Source organism: Saccostrea echinata, unplaced genomic scaffold (assembly GCF_033153115.1).
Source record: "Saccostrea echinata isolate AGI-Se365-2 ecotype Australia unplaced genomic scaffold, CSIRO_AGI_Sech_v1 ptg000033l, whole genome shotgun sequence".
NCBI lineage: Eukaryota > Metazoa > Mollusca > Bivalvia > Ostreida > Ostreidae > Saccostrea > Saccostrea echinata.
Genome location: NW_026889782.1, coordinates 20,908,399 through 20,924,493, shown reverse-complemented (window position 1 = coordinate 20,924,493; position 16,095 = coordinate 20,908,399). Strand labels below are relative to the sequence as shown.

Genomic DNA, 16,095 nt, shown 5'->3' with positions numbered 1-16,095 from the left:
CATACATGTTAAGAATTTGTTAAAACATATAGAAGAAAAGTTGTGCAGAATGAAACGACCTTTCATTTGATATGAAAAAAATGGGGCTGACCTTCGAATTAGGGGCTCAGATGGGCCAAAAGTCTTTCATCTTTAACTTTTTAACGATCAATAATTTGTAATACATTACTGAAGCAAAGATGTTTATCTTAATGATTTACAACAATATATGAAAAGATTCTGATCATATGTTACGTAATAAGGGGTCCCAAGGGGCCAGAATGCTAAATCTTTGATGCTTTATATCTCAAAAAGGGAAAATATTTTGATAAGCAATACTGAACAAAAGATGGTCAGAATAATGTTCTAAACAATATACACCCTTTCAATTTTTGTCAAACGGCCCCATTAAGGACTTGGAGGGGTGGTCCCTAAACATTTCCATTCAGCATATCTCCACAACGAAAAGAAATCTCTGAATATTTGTTGAACAAAAAGTCTTCAAAATCACAAGACCTTTCATTTGATATCAAGAAGAAGGGGCTAACCCCTCAAATTAGGGGCTCAGAGGGGCCAAAAATCTTTCATCGTTAACTCTTTAACGATCAATAATTTGTAATACATTACTGAAGCAAAGATGTTTATCTTAACAATTGACAACAATATATGAAAAGATTCTGATCATATGTTACGTAATAAGGGTCACAAGGGGCCAGAATGCTAAATTTTTTATGCTTTATATCTCGAAAAGGGAGAATATTTTGATAAGCAATACTGAACAAAAGATGGTCAGAATAATGTTCTAAACAATATGCACCCTTTCAATTTTTGTCAAACGGCCCCATTAAGGACTTGGAGGGGTGGCCCCTAAATATTTCCATTCAGTATATCTCCACAACGAAAAGAAATCTCTGAATAGTTGTTGAACAAAAAGTCTTCAAAATTACAAGACCTTTCAAATAAGGGGCTCAGAGGGGCCAAAAATCTTTCATCGTTAACTCTTTAACGATCAATAATTTGTAATACATTACTGATGCAAAGATGCTTATCTTAACGATTTACAACAATATATGATAAAATTCCGATCATATATTACGTAATAAGGGGTCACAAAGGGCCAGAATGCTAAATCGTTGATGCTTTATATCTCGAAAAGGGAGAATATTTTGATAAGCAATACTGAACAAAAGATGGTCAGAATAATGTTCTAAACAATATGCACCCTTTCAATTTTTGTTAAACGGCCCCATTAAGGACCTTGGGGTGGCCCCTAAATATTTCCATTCAGCATATCTCCACAACGAAAAGAAATCCCTGAATAGTTGTTGAACAAAAAGTCTTCAGAATCACAAGACCTTTCATTTGATATCAAGAAAAAGGGACTGACCCATCAAATTAGGGGCTTAGAGGGGCCAAAAGTCTTTTATCTTTAACTCTTTAACAATCAATAATTTGTAAAACATTACTGAAGCAAAGATGTTTATCTTAATGATTTACAACAATATATGAAAAGATTCTGATCATATGTTACGTAATAAGGGTCACAAGGGGCCAGAATGCTAAATTTTTTATGCTTTATATCTCGAAAAGGGAGAATATTTTAATAAGCAATGCTGAGCAAAAGATGGTCAGAATAATGTTCTAAACAATATGCACCCTTTCAATTTTTGTCAAACGGCCCCATTAAGAACCTGGGGAGGTGGCCCCTAGATATTTCCATTGCATATCTCCAAAACGAAAAGAAATCTCTGAATAGTTGTTGAACAAAAAGTCTTCAAAATCACAAGACCTTTCAATTGATATGAAGAAAAAGGGACTGACCCCTCAAACTAGCTGCACAGAGGGGCCAAAAGCATGTCATATATAGCTTTTTTGATCATGTTATATCAATCAAAAGAAGAAAATCTAGATAGAGAAGTCTATATATTATTAACTTTTAACAAAGATCATAGTCAAAATCTTATCTCATCTTATTGAAAAATCGGACGGAAGCCCTACTCGTTGCTCGCAACGAGATCTCATCTAGTTATTATTATTATTCTTACCGATATTGTGCACGCGAGTTCTCGAAAACGTCTTGGCCGATTTTCATGAAACTTTCAGATCTGATAGGGATTGATCTGAACCTTATTGGAAATTTTTTCCGTTGATGACGTCACTTTCTATCTCGAGATATTTAGGATTTTCTGATTTTTAGAGGGTCGGCTTGTCCTGGAAACTCCTCCGAAACGACTTTAGATATTGAGGCAAGATTTTCAGTGAAGGTAGGGGAAGGTTTGTAGATTTGCAGGCAGGTGTCCAAATCTCTCTAGCGCAAAAGATACCGAAGCTCGGTAGGGCTCAAAAAATGTCTCGGAAACATCTCAAAAATTTTTACACCTTTTCTTTCATGTCGTCATACTTGTTAAAAATTTGTTAAAACATATAGAAAAAAAGTTGTGCAGAATGATACGACCTTTCATTTGATATCAAGAAAAAGGGGCTGACCCCTCAAATTAAGGGCTCAGAGGGGCCAAAAGTCTTTCATCTATAATTCTTTAACGATCAATAATTTGTAATACATTACTGAAGCAAAGATGCTTATCTTAACGATTTACAACAATATATGATAAGATTCTTATCATATGTTACGTAATAAGAGGTCACAAGGGGCCAGAATGCTAAATCTTTGACGCTTTATATCTCGAAAAGGGAGAATATTTTGATAAGCAATACTGAACAAAAGATGGTCAGAATAATGTTCTAAATAATATGCACTCTATCAATTTTTGTCAAACGGCCCCATTAAGGACTTGGAGGGGTGGCCCCTAAATATTTCCATTCAGCATATCTCCATAACGAAAAGAAATCTCTGAATAGTTGTTGAACAAAAAGTCTTCAAAATCACAAAATCTTTCATTTGATATCAAGAAAAGGGGGCTGACCCCTCAAATTAGGGGCTCAGAGGGGCCAAGAGTCTTTCATCTATAACTCTTTAACGATCAATAATTTGTAATACATTACTGAAGCAAAGGTGTTTATCTTAACGATTTACAACAATATATGATAAGATTCTGATCATATGTTACATAATAAGGGGTCACAAGGGGCCAGAATGCTAAATCTTATACGCTTTATATCTCGAAAAGGGGGAATATTTTGATAAGCAATACTGAACAAAAGATTGTCAGAACAATGTTCTTAACAATATGCACCCTTTCAATTTTTGTTAAACGGCCCCATTAAGGACTTGGAGGGGTGGCCCCTAAATATTTCCATTCAGCATATCTCCACAACGAAAAGAAAACTCTGAACATTTCGTGAACAAAACGTTTCCAAAATCACAAGACCTTTCAATTGATATCAAGAAAAAGGGGCTGACCCCTTTAAGTAGGGGCTCAGAGGGGCCAAAAGCCTGTCATCTATAGCTCTTTGATAATGTTATATAAATCAAAAGAATGAAATCTAATTAGGGAAGTCTATATATTATTATCTTTTAACAAAGATCATAGTCAAAATCATATATAATCTTATTGAAAAATCGGACGGAAGACCTACTCGTTGCTCGCAACGAGATCTCATCTAATTTGTTTTTATAATTGTCCACCAGAAGACATTTTAAGAATAGATTTTTAAGGCAAATCTTGTGCACGCAATATCTCGAGAACTATTCAATGATTTTTCATCAAACTTTCATAGATAATGTGCTATAAAATGCCATTGTTACATTTGAAAGAATTTTGGAGAAATTCGTTTCCGGTTCTAAGCTATGGACATTTTTCTGATTTTGAAATGAAATTTTATCCACGCGAGATCTAAAGAAAGGCTAAAGATATGAACCTGAGAATTGTTGCAGAGCATAGAACATGACCTCTAAATTTGCAGGTTTGATTTTTCGTGCGTTGTGAGTACTTCCGGTCACTACCGGAAGCGAATTAAAAAAGGTCAATTTTTTCAACTTTTACGTTTTTCAATATTTTTCTTTGATTTTAGTAGGGTAATATTCATTTATAGATGCAAATTACTGAACATAATAGGTATCAGATTCCTTGAGCGTCACATGGCGAGACGTGTTTTGTTGTGAAACATTCCAGTCTTTTCATTAATGTGTTACTAATTGGAATAATCCACATTAAGGGTAAAGAGGAATATAAAATGTGTAAAAAACTTAGCGCTGCCTTTATGTTACTTGCCCGTATACGATATGTTAGATGTACAGTGTGATAAATATACATTCTTAGGCTCGAAAATATAGGCTATAGCAACATATTTTTTTTAAAGATTTTCATTGATGCTATCACGTACACTTATTCAATTGAAGACACATTCCAAAGAAAAGGCGCGAAGATTTACTCGTGACGTTTGACGCGAAATAAAATATCTTGCCCCACCTTTCACAAATGGTTTGATGCAGTAATGTAGAAGTACAGAAAAAGATTACACGTACTTGTCTGTATTTGGAATTGCATAGAATAGAAAGTTGAATGCATAAAGAATAAAGGAAGTAAACACAATAGTTTTTTATTTTTTATTTTTATCAGTAACAGATTATTTTCTCTGCTATCAGTTATTGTTAAAATTCAAGTAATAAATCCGATGTAAATCTACTAGTACTTGCACAAAATTTAGCTGGCTAGTTTTCATCCTATAATTCCGCATTATAAGAAAAAAAAATAACCTTCCTGACACTCGTTACTTCAGGGAATGAGTGCAAGGTGAACATCGATGATGGCTGGTACATTGCGCTAGTGTAGTGGTTTCAATATTATAGAACAAGGTTCACTTAGGGCCTTTTTTGGCCCTGTGAATTTCAGAAAAACTGAAACTGTTTTAGTTGACAATGCATAAAATATCATTTAGACCTTTGATGACTGCGTATCTATCAAAAATGATGTAATTTTTTGGCTAGCCATTGCGTTATGACGTCATGACATACGTCATTTTCCTCATATCCTGAAAAAATCTACAAAACAGCCAATTTTTAAAGCTATTTTTCGATATTTAATATACAACGTTACCTCTGATCTTAAATGTGCAACTATTAAATGATAGAACTATTTCTGAAGATTACAAAACCTGTTTTATTTTTTAGATCAGAGGGAGCGGTAATATTATTTCTCTTCTGTGAAAGTACTCAAATATACTTGTTTTTCTTAAAATTCAAGAACATTGGAAATTCATGAAGGCTGTTTTCCAAGACCTTGGCTTTAAGGAGAAAATATTTAATAGGAAATGAAAGCACTAAGTCTCTACTTTATCTTGATGTTTAAAATGGAACATAAAGTGTTAGTCAATAAATTGGTATATCTACAGGGCCATTTTATGCATAAAGTGAACCTAGCTCTTTTCGGGCAGCCGATCTTGGTTTAGTCCCGACTATATCTGAATTTTCTGCTTAAATTTACGTTTTCATCGTTATCAATGATGTTGAATTTTTTTCTCTTTTTTTTTTAAATAAAAAAATCTTTTTAAAGACCCATGTTAAATTTTTACGTGTCTTTACAACGAGCAGATATAAATGTAGTTTTACGTGCAAAGAATATCAGAGTAAAGGATGGTTATTCGGAAAGAAGATCTCTCGCTGCTCGCAACGAGTATCTAGGTAAGGTCTTCACGGAAGACCTTATAGTGATTCTACTGTTTCTTATTATTAAGGTCTTCCGTCTTCACCTTTTAGTAATTCTACTATTTATTAAGGTCTTCCGTTTCAGTCGGAAGACCTTATAGTGATTGTACTGTTTATTAAAGTCTTTCGTTTCCAACGGAAGACCTTCTACTGATTCTGATGATTATTCTTATTATTTTTTTTTCCTAGACGCCAACTTTGAAGCTTCATATCTTCCTCATTCCTAAACGGATTTTGTTCAAATTTTCAGAGCTTTTAGTATTCACAAAACACTCTCAGAATACTGTAATACAATTCGGAAATACCTTCTGTTCACGAGTTATTCCCCTTTGATTGAAATTTTAAGACCTCTGATTTCCAGACAAAGGCTATGAGACTGTAATAATTGGAGCACAAAACCCTTTGAAATTGAAAAGAAGAAGCATTGAAGTTGTGCACATCGGTTTTTGTTTTTTTGATTTTTGCATTAAAAATGGCGCTAGAGAGGGGTCAAAAGTTAGAACGCGGAAAAAAGCAGAAATTTTGACATATTTTCCTTTATATCTTTAAAACTAAAAATATTTTGTTAAAACATGTAGAATAAAAGTTGTGCATAATTGCAATAGCTTTCATTTGATATCATTTAAAAGGGGCTGGCCTCTAAAATTAGGGATCTAGAGCCCTTGAAAGTTTTCGCTTTATAACTCAAAAAACGGTAAATATTTCGATATGACTTTCCGAATTAAAGTTGTTCTTTAACACCTTATTGATCTCATTCAAACGTTGTTTTGTTCGAGTATTGCGTAATATGTCGTAATATGTAGGTAAAAAGCAAGTCTCGTTAACAGGTAAACGTTTTCATACGGCAAGTAAATCAGAACTCTTCATTTGTATTACTAGACAGACTTGCTATAAATTATATACCCTACTGTATTTAATGTTAATTTTCTTCTAAATAAGGTTTTAAACGTGTTAAATGTATCTATATAACTATATAAGTATATTAAACTTTAAGCGTCGAATAATTAATGATCATTTTACGTTCTCCATGTTCACCTCGATGTTTATAGTTATGTAACACAACTTGCGATCCCACGTTGCCGAGGTCACCAGTGTACCAGCCACCTGCGGTCATACACCATGTAAACAAACCAAACATCTGTGAAGACAAATCCATTGTGTAGAAACAACGATTAATGTTTCACCCTATTAATGAAATACTGTTTTTTTTTTTATTCATATCGAATCTTTAAGATAACTTAATCTGATCTTTGATTTAATCTTTATTCCAAACACTAGTGCATAAAATCATTACGAATTTTAATCGCTTTCACCGGCCTGTTCACTGTCGACACAACAATACGATTGAAAAAAAAAAACAAAAACAAAACAACAACAAACAAACAATTTATTTCTCTATCCCGTTTTATTGTATTCTATTTCAATTGTAATTGAAAAGGTGCTATGGCAAATAAGTCAAATGGCAAATAATTGCAATTATTGATGTAAGTATGTTAATACTTGTGTAAAGTATAATTTTTACTATCAGTCTCTTGTTTCTTCATTTAATTTTTCATTTAATATTAAATAAACAATATACATAAAAATAATACTTTTAAACATACAATAATTCACACCTTCTTACAGCACACAGTTTCATCGGGGTTTGTCAATTTGTTTTAGACCAGGACCTTTGGTAATATTTAAAAAAATGTGTTAGTCCTTTGAATGGAAATATATCCGAATAGTAATTAAACAGCTATCAAATATATCACGGCGTCCATAAAAGGATGAGACTTTGTTTTAAAAATAAAGTGGTTCTTACAAATATGTAATAAATCTTCAACAGCTAAATGATTATTTAATTTTTCTAACAAATACTAATTTGGTTCTAAGAAAGCCAAGCAGTTGTATACAAATATTCCAAAATAATCTTTCATGTTTAATGGGCCGACAGGTGATCAAATTTCCTCTCATCGCGATATGTACCCCCCCCCCCCCCCTTAAAGAATACAACGTTTTTCTTTAGGGCCGAAAATGTCAATTGGTTGGTTTGTCCAGGAACGTATACATATAGGTGAGGGCAGGTGTGGAATTCCGAGAGAAATCCACAACCTATTCCAATGTAAACCAATAATCATACGCGTGAACCTACCCGACTTTCTTCTAGTTAAGTGTTTCGGGGAAAGCGAATTCCTGCGAAAGTAAATAAAAACTTGCATTTTATGTTTGCCGATCACTTTCATTGAAAGGTACACTTGGTTACTGATACTTACATTGTCTTAAAAGCGTATAATATTACTGTATTACTTAAGAAATGAATTTGTTATTCGCGAATCGTCAAATGAATGAAAAACAAGGTCTGCAACGATTAATATCCGTGACTAAGCTTTCCTATCTTATAAACTTTTTAAGGTCTTTTATTTTATTTCTAAAACTTAAAAAATGTAACGATTTAATGCGTTCATTGGAGTGGTTAATTGAGCGTCGAAGTGTGTACTATTAGTTTCTTTGGATGGGGGGAGGTACCATTTTAGGTGCATTTGATTTCCGAAATTTTGCATTGCACTTCCGAAAATTAATAAATTTCACTTCTAACATTTATTATTTTCATTCCGGATTTTTTTACTATATTTCCAGCAACTTAATGTTAACAAACTAGATGGAATTAAAATTTTAGTAGGACATAAATGGTGAATGGCTGAAAATTTATACAATTTATAATGTACATGGTACTTACGGCCTTTAAGTAGTAAGGGATGGAATACGGAGAAAATGATCAGCATTCCACAGGTGAAATGTAAAGGAAAAATGTACTTTGTTACGGAAAAGAGTGAAAGAGAATAATCTAAATGTGGAGACTACACTCTCTTTATTTGATACATATGTAGGTTCTGTTCTTCATTATGGATGTGAGACGTGGGGATTTCATAAAGCCCCACATGTTGAGCAAGTACATAGTAACTTTTTGAAGAAAATTATGTTGCTTCGAAAATCTACAAATAACTTAATGGTTTATTTCGAATTTGGTAGATGCCCAATGTATGTTCAAAGAAAACTTCGAATTCTGAAATATTGGTGTAATTTGCTCAATACAAATAATTGCATTCTGCAGACATGTTATAAACAATTGTTATGTGAGTATTAAGAACAACAGGAAAATTGTACAAATTGGTGAAGTGCAGTTAGAAGGCGTTTTTAAAACGCTATTTGTTATGAGTGGTAAAATTCTTTAAAAAGAATATTGATGACTTCATCTGGAAAATCTGCAGCAAAATTTAAATTCTAATGAATCGATTTTGACTTCTTTGTCAAAATTTAACCGAACTTTTTCGTAGACCTCTGGCTTTTCCCTTAATTTTGTAACACTCGGAACTCGAGAGGTACCCGCTAGGTGTCGTTTCTGCATCACTTCCGTATAATTTCTACTTTGACATTTCCAAATCTTACATTTTTTTTTTACGTTTGACGATGAATACTCGGATTATTGTGGAATGCCTAGGCATTTAAATAGAACGATTAAAGACAAAAATATCTACCGAAACAAGATATAACATATTTTGGTGACATGTTGTAGGTATATGATATTATAGGCCCGATATCCAAGAGGGGTCCAGTGTTAACACATTTATGGAAGTGACTAACCTTCTCTATTTCATTATACCGCGGGTATGATATTTTAATAAAACGTTAATTCTACGTTATTTTTTGGATTTTTCATATGGAATACATTGTAAATGTGTACCAGAAGATTAATTTATGGAAAAAGACGAATAAAAATATTCTTGGATCCAGGGTGTATATTCGAGGGGGGGGGGGTGTCTTGTCCACAAGCACCTGTGCAGCATTCAAGCTTAAAAGACCATTCAAACAATACAAATCACGAGCAGTGCAAACATGAGCCTTTTAAAATAGAGGTAGAATCAAGTGCCATGGATCTGTCATGTAGATTTTGAACTTACCGGTTGGCAGTAAATACAAAATTTACATGTCATGTAGTAAATTTTGTATTTACTGCCATCCGGTAAATTTAAAATTTACAGCACGACAGATCCTTTTTATGCTAGCACTTACCCCGACACGAGACCTTATATGGTCTCAACCAAAGGACCGATCTCCACGTTTTACTACTTATCCAAACTGGACATAAAACATTCTCAATGAATTTTAAATCACAGTGTTGAACCTAACAAATTATATTCCGACTCGTTGTGTGGTCTAAAAAACATGGCTGAACTTATCCATTCAGAAACCCACAGATTGGGATTGCTCTTAACCAGTGTATGTTATTGCCTTGATGCAAGGTCATTTGGTTGAGCCAAGGTCACTGACAGAGAAACTGTAATTTCGCTACCGTATTTCTACTGGTGAAACATTGCTGGTATCATGCAGAGTGTGATATGGCCTTGACTTAAGTTCAAGGTCACTAAGGATAAGATGTTTTGACTGTATGTATGGACTAAAAGAACATGTGTCACTGTGAATTTTTAAAGTTGGTAACACACAGATTGGCTTTTATGACGAAAGTGTGTCATGGCTTGACACAAGGTCATTTGGAATGATCAAGGTCACGTACATTCCTTTACAGTTTTTCCTAGCGAAATATTGTAAGTTGCTTCCCCTTACAAGATTGCTTACATGTATAACTTTAGAATGTGGCATGACCTTGACTCAAGGTCACTTCTTCCTTCTGCAGCTCCAACGGAAGACCTATTCGTTGCTTTGCAACGAGCTCGCTCTAGTTAATGTCTTCCGTTTCAGACGGAAGACCTTATAGTGAATCTACTGTTTCTTCTTATTATTATTAAGGTCTTTCGTCTCCAACGGAAGACCTTATTGTTTTCGTTCGGTTTCTTTTTCCTTGATATTATTATTAAGGTCTTCCGTCTACAACGGAAGACCTTATTGTTTTCGTTCGGTTTCTTTTTCCCTATTATTATTATTATTAGGGTCTTCCGTCTCCAACGGAAGACCCTTCTATTATTCTATTGTTTCTTTTTCACTTTTATTATCATTATTATTATTTTTTTCTGTCAAAATTTTGTGCAGACGATTTCTCAAAGATGGTAGGATGGATTCACTTGAAATTTTCAGGGTTGATGTATCATTATCTAAACCTTATTCATTTTTTCTATTTTATGGAAATTTACTTCCGGTCGGAAGTTATCGCCCTTTAATCGAATTTTAAGTGACCATTTTGTCTACACAAAAACTCAAAAACGACAAAAGCTAGAGTGCTGAAATTTTCAGTGATAATAGAGGACATGTTCTAGTTGTGCACCTCAGTTTTCAAATTTTCTGGAAGTGCCTAGTATGGAAGCTCGGTATTGGTCGAAATTTAGGACATGAATCAGGAGTGAATTTTCGAGACATTTTTTATCATATCTTCAAAACTATGAATATTTTCTTAAAACATATTGAACAGAAATTGTGTAGAATTACTAGATCTTTTATTTGATATCAAAGAAAAAGGGCTGACTCATCACATTAGGGGCCAAGAGGGGCCAAAAGTCTTAAATCCATAACTCTTTAAGGATCAATATTTTGTTATACATTACTAAAGCAAAAATGTTTATCTGAACAATCTACAACTATATATTATGATAAAAAATCTCAAATGTTACAAAATTAGGGGCCATAAGGGGCCAGAATGCTAAATCTTTGACGCTTTATATCTCGAAAGTGGGAAATATTTTGATAAGCAATACTGAACAAAAGATGTTCAAAAAAATATGTTAAACAATATGCAACCTTTCAAAATTTGCTAAATGTCCCCATTAAGGAGTTGAAGGGCCGGCCCCTAAATATTTCTTTTGCATATATCTCGGAAACGAAAAAGAATTTCTGAATAGTTGTTGAACAAAATGTGTTCAAAATCATATGAGCTGTAATGTGATATCAAGAAAAAGGGGCTGGCCCCTCAAAATCGGGGCCGATAGGGGCCGAAAGTCTTTAATCAATAACTCTTTAACAATCAATATTTTGTAAAATATTACTGCAGCAAAAATGTTTATCTTAGCAAACTACAACTATATATTATGTTATTCACATCATATGTTACATAATTAGGGGTCATGAGGGGCCGAAATACTAAATCTTTGACGCTTTATATCTCGAAAGTGGGAAATACTTTGCTAAGCAATATTGAATAAAAGATGTTCACAATAATGTTCTGAACAATATGTAACCTTTCAACTTTTGCTAAACGTCTCCATTAAGGAGTTGAAGGGCCAGCCCCTTTATATTTCTTTTGCATATATCTCGGAAACGAAAAAGAATTTCTGAATAGTTGTTGAACAAAAAGTGTTCAAAATCATACGAGCTTTAAGGTGATATCAAGAAAAAGGGACTGGCTCCTCAAAATAAGGGCCGATAGGAGCCGAAAGTCTTTCATCAGTAACTCTTAAATGATCAATATTTTGTAATACATTACTAAGGCAAAATAGATCATCCTCACACACTTCTTAACTATTTAACATGTTGTTGGCATCATATGTTACGTTATAAGGGGACGTTAGGGGCCAGAATGCTAAATCTTTGACGCTTTATATCTCGAAAGTGGGAAATATTTTGATAAGCAATATTGAATAAAAGATGTTCATAATAATGTTCTGAACAATATGTTATCTTTCAATTTTTGCCAAATATTCCCATTAAGGAGTTGAAGGGCCAGCCCCTATCATTTCTTTTGCAGATATCTCGGAAACGAAAAAGAATTTTAGAATAGTTGTTGAACAAAAAGTGTTCAAAGTCATGAAAGCTGTAAGAAGATATCAAAAAAAAAAAAAAAAAAAAAAAAAAAAAAAAAAAATAGGGCTGGCCCCTCAAAATAAGGACCAAGACGGGCCGAAAGTCTTTAATCTATAATCTTTAATGATCAATATTTTGTTAAAGATTACTGAAGCAAAATTGTTCGTCTTAACAATCATTATATTTGAACGAAAGTCTCAGTCAGATTCTTATCACATCTTATAAAAATCGGACGGAAGACCCACTCGTTGCTCGCAACGAGATCGCATCTAGTTATTATTAAGGTCTTCCGTCTCCAACGGAAGACCTTATTGTTTTCGTTCGGTTTCTTTTTCCCTATTCTTATTATTAAGGTCTTCCGTCTCCAACGGAAGACCTTATTGTTTTCGTTCGGTTTCTTTTTCCCTATTTTTAAGGTCTTCCGTCTCCAACGGAAGACCTTATTGTTTTCGTTCGGTTTCTTTTTCCATATTATTATTATTAAGGTCTTCCGTCCCCAACGGAAGACCTTATTGTTTTCGTTCGGTTTCTTTTTCCCTATTATTATTATTAAGGTCTTCCGTCTTCAGCGGAAGACCTTCTTGTTATTCTTCGGTTTCTTTTCCACTGTTTTTCTTATTATTTTTTTTCTTACCGATTTTGTGCACGCGATTTCTCGAAAACGATTCGCTCGATTTTCATGAAACTTTCAGGTCTGATAGAACATAAAAAAATCTTGATACATATTTTTTTATTTTGATGACGTCACTTCCGGTCGGAAGATTTTTGCGATTTAGTGCTTTTTGGAGGGTCAGTTTGTCCGCAGGTTTTCTAAGAAACCACTCATCACAGGAACGTGAAACTTTTAGCGAAGACAGAGCAACATATGTAGATCTGTAATACGTAGTTAACTTTCACCGGAAGTGCCACGCGTCGACGCTCGCTATGGCCTGAAAAAAGTCGTATCGAGAGTTTCAAATTTTCGAACACTTTCTGTACGATATCTTTTTATTTGGAAATATTTTGTTAAAACATATATAACAAAATTTGTACAGAATTACAAGATCTTTTAAATGATATCTCGAAAAAAGGGCTGGCCCCTAAAATAAGGGATCTAAAGGGGCCAAAATATTTTTCCTGATATCTCAAAAAGTATTGAGAATTTGTAATACTTCAAAGAAGCAAAGTTTTTCAGCATGACAAGTAGCAGCTTGCGAAATCATCAAAATGCGTCAAATGACGTCACTTCCGGCCAAACAGGAAGTAGTAGAAAATTACTTATTTTCACAGATATTGGTACAGTGCTGCTATCCCACAAGTTGACATGGGATGGGATTGGATAGATAGGATTCAGGATTGAGAATTCACGATAGAAATATATAGAAGTTAATCCAATCCTATCCTATACTATCCTGTATCCTACAGCCAATCAGATTCGAGTAAAGGTTAATTCATATGTCAGAATAAATTACAGAAATGCAAAAGGATATAGAACGTGTACAAAAGAATCATTTATAAAATCAGAAAAGAAAATAGACGTGTTTTTTTCTTAACACACATTTCTACTATTACCTTCGAGTAATATGGCGTACGATCTAACCGTGAACGATCACCGGAAAAAGTTTCGCATGTAAACAAAGAAGAGATCGGACATCAAAAGATCGTATTTCTTCAGCATGTTTGGATGATTAACTCGATTCCTACTTGTGTTACAGTTCAATAACATGTTTCTCTGTTAAATGTGCTCTGTTTGGATGGATAATTCCACTTGAACCGTCAGCGGCGGACTATAACAGATCATAATCGCAGTTGTTTGGTGCAAGACCATGTAAGTATACTACACACTGTAAATGTGTGCATGTTTATACGTATCTCTCCCTTTAAGCAATGTTTTAATGACTTGAACTATTAAAATTTTGTTCTATTGTAATATACACAGAAATCGGGTGTGGAAAAAAGAGGTTGTGTAGAAAGGGGAGGGGTAGGGGGGTTAAATATTTACAAATACTTTGTCACATGATCAGATGTATTATACCTTTTTCACTTTGTTATTGCTATATACTCATTTCCCTACTGTGGTTAAAAAACATTTTTTTCTTATCTGATTGCAATTTAAAATAATTAAATGCAGAATCATCATGATCATTTCTTATGCTACTGTGTATAATAAGCCCACTCAGCACTTGCATGTACATTGTATGTATGACCTACTGTGAGTAAAACATAAAACATAAATTAATCATTTATTATCTTCTTCTTTTCAGAGAATGGTACCCAATTTTGCTTGCCCTCATTAGTCATCACAATATAAAGGATTTTACATTTAGAAGTTGGTATGATTAGATTATTTATTTTGTGTTTATGCATGTTTCATTAAAATACATAAAAATCATTATCGAAGTTGAGATGAAGTGTCTGCAGATTTTATGAATAAGTGATTTTCTTCTTTTTAAAATGTTGAGAGTAAAACTGAAATTAATGTATAATTGTTCTGGTCATCATTGTCATGTTATATGTATTTTCATTTTTTTTAATATTCAAATTTCAAGCAACAAATGAAAAGAAATTAACAAACAACATATTAAATAGACTAATACAAGCAGAAAATAGAGAGAGAAAAACATCCAAACATGTACTCATACTAGTTAGCAAGACGACGAGATGAAATGAATTATAATCTACAAGTAAATTATGTAAATTATGATTGTTTAATTAAGATATGAGTTCTGACTATGAAGTTGCAATATAAGATTTGATTTTGCTTGATTTGTTTAAAATTAATGCATTACTCTGGGAGAGAAAAAGGTTAAATTTAGACAATTGTACATGAAATGAGAAAGATAATCACAATCAAATACAGTTTTAATGCAATGCAAAATGCATATGACACAATTTACAATGTACATGCACATAATGGTGTGTGTTTTTTTCTTCAGGACAATCCTGCAAATTTGCAGCTGTACAAATTTTCTTCATCTCATCTGCTGCTGGAATAAATAATGAAAGATTTTCAAACCAGTGTCCAAGAGCCCCCTAGAGTCTGGAATGATGGTGTTCTTTATTAAGGAGATCAGTGTGTGATGTATTTGTTTTCTGTGCATTGATGACATTTGTGAAACTGTTCGGTTACTTGAAATTCAATTTGAGCAATGGACAAGCAGGCCAAATAATATGCATATAAAACATACAACTGTAATAAGACATTGATAAACTTCAATTTAAACTAACTACATGTACATGTATCTTTGAGCTTGGCATTGAAATACATGTATACTTTTCATGGACACTTTTAATGAATTTGTCTCATGATAATGGAACATTCAATTGTTATACATTGTAGATATAAATTGTAGATAATATGCATTTGGTCCAATATATATAATTATATTTATATTCACTGAAAAAAGGGATTACCCTGAATAAATATTGTGAACTTGGTCAATTATTTTTATTCCTCATTTAGACACTGAATAACATTCAAGATCAAATGTCAAGATCAAAAACAAGATTTACATGTACTTAAATTTGGGTTATGAATACTGTAACAACTGTGGATTCTTGAGCATGTTTTATAAGATCTAAGGAATATGTGTGAGCTGACTACAATAATTATTGCTGTCAACCTGTCTGACTATGAAGATTTAGGAAAATGTTTTCTGTTAAACATAAATTGATTAAATTCTCACACATTAGTATTTTTTTAATTAAGATACACTTGTATGGCACTGAACTGACCATAAATTGAGAACAAAATGAAGCAAAATAAGAAATTTAAGCATTTTGAATATCTTGATTTTTATTTA

General features: G+C 33.1%; 1 long non-coding RNA gene across 1 annotated transcript; it reads left to right on the top strand.

Moving 5' to 3' along the window:
• The first annotated feature begins 13,943 nt into the window (after positions 1-13,943).
• On the top strand, positions 13,944-15,567 carry LOC133198748 (uncharacterized). The gene is made up of 3 exons (XR_009722574.1): positions 13,944-14,120; positions 14,557-14,621; positions 15,229-15,567. It is a non-coding gene; the product is annotated as an uncharacterized LOC133198748 (long non-coding RNA).
• Positions 15,568-16,095: the final 528 nt, after the last annotated feature.